General features: G+C 45.7%; 1 long non-coding RNA gene across 3 annotated transcripts; it reads right to left on the bottom strand.

The window, feature by feature from the left end:
- Nucleotides 1-1,381: 1,381 nt before the first annotated feature.
- On the bottom strand, nucleotides 1,382-10,799 carry LOC121576740. 3 transcript variants are annotated; one of them, XR_006002518.1, is made up of 8 exons: nucleotides 10,320-10,799; nucleotides 7,706-7,947; nucleotides 7,363-7,518; nucleotides 3,542-3,642; nucleotides 3,066-3,336; nucleotides 2,811-2,947; nucleotides 2,531-2,728; nucleotides 1,382-2,437 (listed from the first exon to the last, which is right to left on the bottom strand). It is a non-coding gene; the product is annotated as an uncharacterized LOC121576740 (long non-coding RNA). The 3 variants fall into 3 exon arrangements; XR_006002517.2 differs by lacking the exon at nucleotides 10,320-10,799 and adding an exon at nucleotides 8,071-8,628; XR_006002516.2 differs by lacking the exon at nucleotides 10,320-10,799 and having other exon boundaries at nucleotides 7,706-8,628.
- Between the last annotated feature and the right edge of the window lie 508 nt (nucleotides 10,800-11,307).

Below are 11,307 nucleotides of genomic sequence, written 5' to 3'. Positions count from 1 at the left end.
TGTATGGCACAAACGTGTATATAAAACAGAAAATATTGATGAAATTGTATTGACACTAATAAAATACTATTGTTTTGTACAAAATAAATGCAATGTACCATTGCCATCTAAGCCTAAAAGTTATTCAGTGGGCTGCTTCTCCAGAGTGGTGACACTCCATCACTACAGATGGGCATTATCAGCAAAAAGCACAGAAGCATTCAAAATTGCATTTCCATTGCCTCTTGAATTTAGAAATTACACTGAACAAAAATATAAATGCAACATGTAAAGTGTTGGTCCCATTTTTCATGAGCTGAAATAAAATATCCCAGAAATGTTCCATACTCACAAAATGCTTATTTCTCTCGAATTTTGTGCACACATTTGTTTACATTCCTGTTAGTGAGCGTTTCTCCTTTGTCAAAATAATCCATCCACCAGACAGGTGTGGCATATCAAGAATCTGATTAAACAGCATGATCATTACACCGGTGCACCTTGTGCTGGGGACAATAAAAGGCCACTTTAAAATGGGAAGTTGTCACACAACACAATGCCACAGATGTCTCAAGTTTTGAGGGAGCGTGTAATTGGCATGCAGACTGCAGGAATGTCCACCAGAGCTGTTGCCAGAGAATGTAATGTTCATTTCTCTACCATAAGCTGCATCCAAAGTCGTTTTAGAGAATTTGGCGCTACGTCCAACCGGCCTCACAACCGCAGACCACGAGTAACCACGTCAGCCCAGGACCTCCAAATCCGGCTTCTTCACCTGCGTGATCTTCTGAGACCAACCACCCAGACAGCTGATGAAACTGAGGAGTATTTCTGTCTGTAATAAACAGGGATACAAACTGGTGAAAAACAGTACAGTTGAAAAATATATGGCAAATAGAAATCCAATTTGGATGGTGTTAAGAGATAGATGGGTGGTGTTGAATGGAGTTGAAGGATGGGACTAATAACTAACAACAACTAATAACAACAAGATAACTAATAATGTAAGCATACTGTGTCCATAATAAGTATATAGGTTATAGGTTGAGAGCTTTTGTGAAAGAGCACAGTTAGAAAGATATGGCATATAGAAGCAAACCGGATGGACATCATGAAAATGATCGGAGAGGTTGAGGGTAAAGTTCAGGAGTAAAAAAAAAAAAAATGAATTATTGTAAAATTGACTGTGTCCATAACATTTATATAGTATGTATAAGCTGGAAGTAGAGGCCTAAGCATTGTTGTTCACTAGTTTACTCCAATTAGGGAAGGGGTGGTGGGGTTGGAAAGTAATAAAGGGAAATATTTTTTTTTTAAGGATATGTATGTGTATGTATGCATATATATTTGCGAGAAAAAAAAACATATGGGGAATTGGAAGTGATGCAGACAATTACATTGATGGAAGTTACAATCTATCTGCAATATTAAAGCTGATCTACCCCCTAAAAATAAAAATACATTTCAGAGGGAAAATTAAACAAAACCCAAATAGAACTTTCCTTTCCTATACCCACATACATTTTCACAACACTTTCTTTAAAAAATATATATGAATTGCAAACATAAAACATAGTCCGTCAAATTAAGGTAAATGGCAGAAAACAGGCCTGCTGCTTCCTAGGCCAGGAACAATCTGGGATTTATTTGACAAAGGGAGAGTACTGGAGGGAAGGAGAGGGCTGGGTAGAGGGACTGCCCCTACTTATTTTTCTTAGCATGGACAAGTATTACAAGTGCCCGCTTGCACTGTTTTGCAGCATGCTTGAACCTTGCCTTCATCTCCTCTTCAGCTACCGCCCTCTTGCTCTCCAGAGCACTTCCTGATGGATGACAGCCATACTCGAGATGTCATCTTCAGTCTTTCAGCAGACTCTGCTGCCGCTGGGTCTTGTCTACTGTCCCTGCTGACCTGATGTTTCTGCAGAGCCTTCGGTCCACCTCCCCAAACCTTGCATCCTCCCGTTTAAACATCTCCACTGCGGTCTTCTGCCTGGACTGCAGGGTGTACTTCACAGCCTGTATTGCATTGAACGTTGAGATGTTCATGTTGGTGCTTCCTGTATCAATGATATCGTTCATCCAGCTAAACGAAGATTCAACCCTGGGACCATGAAAGACGGAGAGGGCACCTTTCACCACATTACCCAGGGCTGGATACTTCAGTGTCTGGGCCAAGACATGAGGCCACCACTCCACCATGTCATCTCCCTCCGTGAAGCTGGCCAGGCATGGATCAATGTTGTATCGCATGATCTCCTGGTGGAGATTACTGCCGGCTGGTGAGAGGCGGCCCAACATTGCACTCAGCTTCTTCAACTGGATGGAGTGGCCTCTCAAAATCAGGTCCAGAGCAGACAATGACCTGTGTGTGACCTTGCAAGGGCAACTTATTCTGCATGTAAAGTGCAGTGGTGGTGTAGGCTTTGGTGACCTGTTCCATGAAAGACTTCAGCAGCTGAAATATAGAACACAAAACGGACAATCGCTACATGTTTTGAAACAATGAGAAAAAAGATAAAGTATTCAAATGTAATTGCAGAGTACTAACAGCATGATTGGGATTCCTGGTTCTGAATCCATCTGCTTCCCGCCCCACATACATCTCCCTGGCAGACAGCAGCATCTTCTCCTCAAATACCATCACTGACCCTTTAGTGATGTATTCAGCTTTGACGAAGCAAGACAGAAAAAGCTGGAATGTTTCAAGCTGCTTGTCATGGAGCTTATGTACCAATGTCTGGCTACCCTGTGAATGTAAAACAAACTGTTGTGAAATACAACATTGTATATACAAGTGTAGCCAACAGTCGCAGATAGAAAATACCCACCTGGAAAACCATTACGTATTCCTTCTGGATAGCCAGTACAACCACGTAAATGCTGAGTTGTAGGTCAGTTGTAGTGCCCTCATGCCATATCTTCCTGGCCACTCTCTTCTTTCAGTTTTTTCCTTGTTGTGTCATGCCTGTTAAAACAGAATCAGTAAGTTAAGTGTCAATAAGGTACATTTTGCTCATCACTGGTAACCATGATGTACACAAACTCAATACTAAGCTTAACATAGAACTAGTGATGAACTTCACCTTTTCTGTTGAGGTCCTCGTGCAAAGACTTGATCCGCGCTTGTGCCTTCTTGCTCACGTGGTGTTCTTTATAAATGTGTTCCAGTGGGTCCTTGTACAGCTCCTGGTCATCGTTGCTCAGGAACCCGTAGTACAGGACCTTGTAAGCCGGCAGCATTCTGTGTGTCGAAATGCTGACATCATATGTGGACAGCCAGCGATGGGGCACAAACCTCTGAGGATTGGAGCCAGGGATGTTCAGGTACCAGCATATCTCCTTGAGGTACATCACCTGACAAAAAGAGAGAGACTATGAAATTATTTATTTCCATACACTGCCCCTTTATTGTTCTTTATCATTTAAAGGTAGGATTGCACAGAAACAAGACGGATTTGGAATAAATTCAGTATTCAATTGAATTAATGAATCAAATGAATAATGATTTCATTCATTTCATAGACTGAGTGAGAAGTAAATACCAAACGTTCAAATATACTTGTTTTTCCTTTATCTGGAGACCACTGATGATCAGTGTGCAGATCATTGAAGAGCTGCTCAAGATGCTGGTCGAAGGGCTCTGCAAACTTCTTTGCCGCACTGTGGATGTGATGACAGGAGTCTCCATCAATGTCGATCAGGGTTGGACAGTGCATCTGATGGATCCTTGTCTGGAGGCCGGTCTTGCTACCTCAAGACGCTAATAGAATCCATCATCAGCTAGCTGTACTGTAGTAGCTAACTACAATATACTTGTCCTAGCTAGCCAACGTCTAATCATTGCTGCGTCATGAAAGGAACTTGACACAGACACGAATGATCTGTTTAGTGTGTTATCACACTATTGGTGGTTTGTTGTGACCAAGTGTTGGTGCTAAACGGTGTGTTATTGTTATTGGATGCTAGCTTGCTAGTTAGCTATGGTGTCATAGTTGGCTAGCTGAATAAAGTGGGTTGAGTCTATTCCTTTAAACATTGAACCGCTGTGGTTCACAACAATTCTGATTTCTAAAGGCGGAAGTTGGGAGAGTTTTTGTTCGGGTGGTTCAGTGAAACAATTTTAGTTTCTGAGGTAGAAGTTTTTGGTGAGGGAGGCCCTGCTCTCTCCGCTCCCAGATGCTTAGCTCATTTCATTCCGATCTCCTCTGCATTTTTGTAGCCATTTGCTACAGCCTGTCAACTATGCCTCTGCCTATCCCTGTTCTCTCCTCTCTGCACAGGCTACACAAACGCACCACACTGCGTGGCTGCTGCCTCTCTAACCTGGTGGTCCCTGCACGCACCACCCACGTGGAGTTCCAGGTCGCAGGCAGCCTCTGGAACTGCCGTTCTGCTGCCAACAAAGCTGACTTCATCCCAGCCTATGCCAACCTCCAGTCCCTCGACTTCCTGGCGCTGACGGAAACATGGATCACCACTGAAAACACTGCTACTCCTACTGCTCTCTCCTCGTCTGACCATGTGTTCTCGCATACCCCGAGAGCATCTGGTCAGAGGGGTGGTGGTACAGGAATCCTCATCTCTCCCAAGTGGACATTCTCAATTTTTCCCCTAACCCATCTGTCTATCTCCTCATTTGAATTCCATGCTGTCACAGTCACTAGCCCATTTAAGCTTAATATCCTTGTCATCTATCGCCCTCCAGGTTCCCTTGGAGAGTTCATCAATGAGCTTGACGCCTTGATAAGTTCCTTCCCTGAGGATGGCTCACCCCTCACAGTTTTGGGGGATTTCAACCTCCCTATGTCCACATTTGACTCATTTCTCTCTGCCTCCTTCTTTCCACTCCTCTCCTCTTTTGACCTCACCCTCTCACCGTCCCCCCTACTCACAAGGCAGGCAATACGCTTGACCTCATCTTCACTAGATGCTGCTCCTCTACTAATCTCACTGCAACTCCCCTCCATGTCTCCGACCACTACTTTGTTTCCTTTTCTCTCTCGCTCTCCTCCCACACTACTCACTCTGCCCCTACACAGATGGTAATGCGCCGCCGCAACCTTCGCCTCTCTCTCTCCCACTACTCTCTCCTCTTCCATCCTATCATCTCTTCCCTCTGCTCAATCCTTCTCCCTCCAATCTCCTGATTCTGCCTCCTCAACCCTCCTCTCCTCCCTTTCTGCATCCTTTGACTCTCTGTGTCCCCTATCCTCCCGGCCGGCTCAGTCCTCCCCTCCAGCTCCGTGGCTTGATGACTCATTGCGAGCTCACAGAACTGAGCTCCGGGCAGCGGAGCGGAAATGGAAGAAAACTAAACTCCCTGCCGACCTGGCATCTTTTCCTCCCTCCTCTCTACATTTTCTTCATCTGTTTCTGCTGCTAAGGCCACCTTCTACCACTCTAAATTCCAAGCATCTGCCTCTAACCCTAGGAAGCTCTTTGCCACATTTTCCTCCCTCCTGAATCCTCCCCCCTCCTCTCTCTCTGTGGATGACTTCGTCAACCACTTTGAAAAGAAGGTTGACGACATCCGATCCTCGTTTGTTAAGTCTAATGACACTGCTGGTCCTGCTCACACTGCCCTACCCTATGCTTTGACTTCTTTCTCCCCTCTCTCTCCAGATAAAATCCTGCGACTTGTGACTGCAGGCCGCCCAACAACCTGCCCGCTTGACCCCATCCCCTCCTCCCTTCTCCAGACCATCTCCGGTGACCTTCTCCCCTACCTCACCTCGCTGATCAACTCATCCTTGACCGCTGGCCATGTCCCTTCCGTCTTCAAGAGAGCGAGAGTTGCTCCCCTTCTCAAAAAACCAACACTCGACCCCACTGATGTCAACAACTACAGACCAGTATCCCTTCTTTCTTTTTCTTTCCAAAACTATTGAGCGTGCCGTCTTTAGCCAACTCTCTTGCTATCTCTCTCAGAATGACCTTCTTGATCCAAACCAATCAGGTTTCAGGACTGGTCATTCAACTGAGACTGCTCTTCTCTGTGTCACGGAGACTCTCCGCACTGCTAAAGCTAACTCTCTCTCCTCTGCTCTTGTCCTTCTAGACCTGTCTGCTGCCTTTGATACTGTGAACCATCAGATCCTCCTCTCCACCCTCTCCGAGCTGGGCATCTCCGGCGCGGCTCACTCCTGGATTGCGTCCTACCTGACCGGTCGCTCCTACCAAGTGGCGTGGCGAGAAGCTGTCTCCGCACCACGTGCTCTCACCACTGGTGTCCCCCAGGGCTCAGTTCTAGGCCCTCTCCTTTTCTCCCTATACACCAAGTCACTTGGCTCTGTCATATCCTCACATGGCCTTTCCTATCACTGCTACGCTGACGATACACAACTAATCTTCTCCTTTCCCCCTTCTGATAACCAGGTGGCGAATCGCATCTCTGCATGTCTGGCAGACATATCAGTATGGATGACGGATCACCACCTCAAGCTGAACCCTGGCAAGACGGAGCTGCTCTTCCTCCCGGGGAAGGACTGCCCGTTCCATGATCTCGCCATCACGGTTGACAACTCCGCTGTGTCCTCCTCCCAGAGTGCGAAGAGCCTAGGCGTGACCCTGGACAACACCCTGTCGTTCTCCGGTGACCCGCTCCTGCAGGTTCATGCTCTACAACATTCGGAGAGTACGACCCTGCCTTACACAGGAAGCGGCACAGGTCCTAATCCAGGCACTTGTCATCTCCCGTCTGGACTACTGCAACTCGCTGTTGGCAGGCCTCCCTGCCTGTGCCATTAAACCCCTACAACTCATCCAGAATGCCGCAGCCCGTCTGGTGTTCAACCTTCCCAAGTTCTCTCACGTCACCCCCCTCCTCCGCACACTCCACTGGCTTCCAGTTGAAGCTCGCATCCGCTACAAGACCATGGTGCTTGCCTATGGAGCAGTGAGGGGAACGGCACCTCTGTACCTTCAGGCTCTGATCAGTCCCTACACCCAAACGAGGGCATTGCGTTCATCCACCTCTGGCCTGCTGGCTCCCTTCCTCTGCGGAAGCATAGCTCCCGCTCAGCCCAGTCAAAACTGTTCGCTGCTCTGGCACCCCAATGGTGGAACAAGCTCCCTCACGACGCCAGGACAGCGGAGTCACTCACCACCTTCCGGAGACATTTGAAACCCCACCTCTTTAAGGAATACCTGGGATAGGATAAAGTATTCCTTCTAACCCCCCCCAAATTGTAAAGTGGTTATCCCACTGGCTATAGGGTGAACGCACCAATTTGTGAGTCGCTCTGGCTAAGAGCGTCTGCTAAATGACGTTAATGTGCCCTTGAGCAAGGCACTTAACCCTAATTGCTCCTGTAAGTCGCTCTGGATAAGAGCGTCTGCTAAATGACTAAAATGTAAATGTAAAAATGTAATCATGCTCACCAGATTTTTCCATGGGATGTTGTTATGGTCGAAGAAGTCGCAGAGCGCCCTCTCCAAGCTGATGGCATTCACCTTGATGACCTCCAGGGACCCCAAGTGCTCCACCACCACCTTCCTCATGTCATCAGGGTAGTAGCTTACCAGCATGGAGAGGACCTTCAAATAAAATAAAATAAAATCAGGGTTTATTTGTCAAATGCACAGTGAACAGAAATGCTTGCTCCTTGAGCTCTCTCTTCAACAATGTAAGATAAGATTAAAACAAGATAAAAGTAGTGCAAATAGAGTAGAGATAATATAATGGCAAATGGATAAGATAACAATAATTAAATATGAGAACAACCTTCTTGTTGCTGTTAGATGTGCTCTCATCCAAGTTCAAAGATAAAGGAAACCTCCTCAGGTTTGAGAAGATCCTTTCGGAGAAGGTCCGCCATGGACCATCTTGTAGGATGCCGCTGTTCTCGAGAGCTTCATCCTCTCCAACACCACCTTGTCAATGGCAAGATTTTGTGCTAGCTCAACAATTACTGGAGCAATAGCGAAGGGGAGGGAATGCTCTGCTAGGACACCAAGGACCATAGCCTAGAAGACATAAATGAGGAAATTAACTAAAAGCAGGCACACTTATTTCACCTACACTAAGTTTGCTTAACATGTGCTATGCTGACTTCTCAAATAGTGATGCTGCTGACCTAACACACCTACCTCTGCATTTGCTATGCGGTCTATAGTGGGCACAGGAAGCTGAGCCTGTTGTTCCTTAATCTTCTCTGGCCCCTGGTGGAATGTTGCTGTGTCCCTGGGCAGTATCTGGGCTACACTGTGCGTTATTATTACATTGTACACTTTCTGCCTGTGTACATCTGTTCTACAATGTGCCAGCAGAGCATGAGACCCTTTGTTGGCATAATTGATCTCTTTCAGGCAGAGAGTACACCTGGCATACCCCTTTTTATCCACCTTATTGAAAAAGTGAGAAAGAGGGAACGTGTGTGGTGTTCCTTTCACCTCTATAGTGGCATCCAGCTTAAGCCAGGCCCAGCTCCAACTACACTTGATCCCTGAATCCACTTGTTTAACAAACAACGCCTCATTTTCACCTAATTCTCTCATTCTGAAAATGAACCACAGAGGGAATACATTAGTTCATAGATAGCTAGCTAACGATTTAACTACTTATCTAGTTAACATGTCACCAGTGGCGGCTCCTGAAAAAATTCTCAGGGGGGGCAATTTTTCTGATGATTTAGGTGACCTACACACATTTTAAAAAAGATATGTCCAGCAACAACATGAAGACAGGGGCAGCATATAAGTCAATACCAGAAGCATTTATTGACTGATCTCAAAAGTGTTGGCTTACCAGGGTTGGTGGAGCCCTCAGTTTCATCTTTGCCTCGCAAAGCTAACTCAAACACTCCGCAAAACTTCACACACTGGATTAGCCGGCTGAGGATGTGGCGGTTCTTGCTAATGTCGTAGTAAATATATTTGTTATAGTGAATATGGAATATGATATGTTGAGTAAAATGTTGTGCTAAGATCTATTTAGGTCAGGAGCTGGTTATAAGTTCTGTTCCTATCCAATAACAATGGACAAAAGGGTCCTATCTTGTCAGCCTTGTCAGTTTCAGTTCTCCAGTAAACTTGTGATTATCAACACTAACCTCATCGTTGTGGCGGCGGACAGCTAGCCTGTATCCCTCATCCAGTTGAGTGGGAATGTTCACTCTCCCCAAAGCAGACAATCTCAAACAGCTATCCATGTGGGTCTTTGACAGCTCATGTTTCTTAATCTTTCCTGAAAGATGGTGCATGTCCGTTACACACCAGTCGCTGTCCAAGCGGTGCTGTCTGCCGTGCCGCCTTCAGGGTGAAAGAGTAAGCAGGGGGTAGCAGAAGACTGCATTAGCTACATCGCAGCCTGCTAGCCAGGTTTTTCGTTCGTACCAATTTTTGGAAAATCCTCGGGTGTAGGACTTCCCCCTTTAGTAGAAACCTGTTGAATTATTAAATTTGGTCTGGGAGGTCCTAATTGTTTCGTTGCCAATTTATCTTCATTTGTTCGCCGACAAAAAGGAACTTCTTTCAAAGACACAATCGAAGTTGCACTGAAGCCTAGCCATTTTGATAGAAGTAGTGAATTGATTGACGCTGCTACCCGCTCTTTTCTTAGTTACGTTCATGGTTATATGTTACGTATGACGAAAGCGCCGTAAGTGCAAGCCCTCAGAAACCCATAGAGATTGTATTGAAAGCTCTGATATTTGAAAAAAATAGATTTTACATGGGAGTCTATGACAGACTTCTGGGCGATTTTCAACCTGACTGAAATCGCCCCAAAAGGGGGGGGCATTTGAAGCACGACTTTAGCCTGATTGGACATTTAGTGGCACTGTGGCAGATCAGACGTCTAGATTACAACACTGATAACTACTGTTGCCGTGATATAATTGATTAGAAAAAAAATCCCTTCCTTTTCCCGTTTGGCAGTGCGTCGCCCATATCGCCCTATTGAACACACCGCCCCTGCATGTCACACAGATTGCCGTCAGGGTCCACTGAGCAACTAAAGACGTTATAGCTTGAGGAACGACAAGGAGTCGTATACCAGTTAATACTATAGCTAATTGGTTCCTCGAGCTAACGTTAGCTCATCTGATGTTGTAACTTTAGCTAGCCACCTAGGTGTCTGACTTTGTTACTCAGCTAAGTTTCACGCCATAAACTCAATTATTTGATCAGCTAAGTTAGCGAATGTTGCTCAACATTTCTCCGGCTAGCTAACAGAGAATTCGATCCAGCTTGCAACATACCGGTACTTAACAATGCTAACAATTCTTGTTCCACCACACTTGCTCCCTCACTTCAAACTTTCCAAATGCCAGTTGTTTTTCCGGTTACAGCTCATTAAGTACACCTTTATCACCTCCGTCGGCAGGCTTCTCAAATACCTCTTCGTTCTCGTCAGTAGACGCGCTGCTGCTGTAACTGGCAAACTGCTTTTCCACTCTCCGCCGTCATTCCAGAGCGTGCGCTGATGCTGTCACTAGCAAGTTGGTTGTCTCTTCTCTCCAGTAGCGTGCTGCATTCTGTTGTTATGTCAACAATTGGCTGAGGCCAGGCTTTAGCCTTGGATACAGACCGTATTGCTCCAAGCGCGCATCACTGGTTCGCTTATAGACAAGCCCCCCCTCCTCCTTATATGAACTGTAACTCAGTAAAATCGTTAATTGTTGCGTTTATATTTTCGTTCAGTATATATCATGTTGCTAGGTAGCCAATAGGTCTAGTTTGAGGTCAAGTCCTATTGCTGCACTATTCTCCACTTTCACTACAGTTTTGTCATATAGGCAGGTAAGTGCTATTGCATCTACCTTTTGTTGATGGGTCTTTTTTTTCCTTTTTATAATTTTTTTGTTGTTGTCATTTAGCAGACGCTCTTATCCAGAGCGACTTACAGGCGCAATTAGGGTTAAGTGCCTTGCTCAAGGGCACATCGACAGATTTTTCACCTACTCGGCTCGGGGATTAGAACCAGCGACCTTTCGGTTAATGGGCACAACGCTCTTAACCACTAAGCTACCTGCCTTTTTCTTCCATATTCGTTGATGGGGGGTGCTTTGAACATTGTTAAATTATAATTTCTTCCACATTGTAACCGTCTAAACCAGGGGTGTCAAACGTACGGCCCGCGGGCCGGATCAGGCCCGCAAACGGGTTTAATCCGGTCCGCGAGATGATTTAAAAAAAATAAAAAAAATTGTTTTACATTTTTTGTAAAGTATAAAAATGCGCTGCAATTTTTCAATAAAATAAACTGCTGTTCCAATTGCGTCCACTGGATGGCGCAATAGCAATTGTGTTAAGCAAGCAAACTGTTTATACCGGGGCAGAGCAAGTAGGTCAAGCACGTGCAGCCAATGAGCTACTTTGTTTTGC

Source organism: Coregonus clupeaformis, chromosome 29 (genome assembly GCF_020615455.1).
Source record: "Coregonus clupeaformis isolate EN_2021a chromosome 29, ASM2061545v1, whole genome shotgun sequence".
Classification (NCBI taxonomy): domain Eukaryota; kingdom Metazoa; phylum Chordata; class Actinopteri; order Salmoniformes; family Salmonidae; genus Coregonus; species Coregonus clupeaformis.
This window is presented reverse-complemented; position numbering and strand designations above follow the sequence as displayed.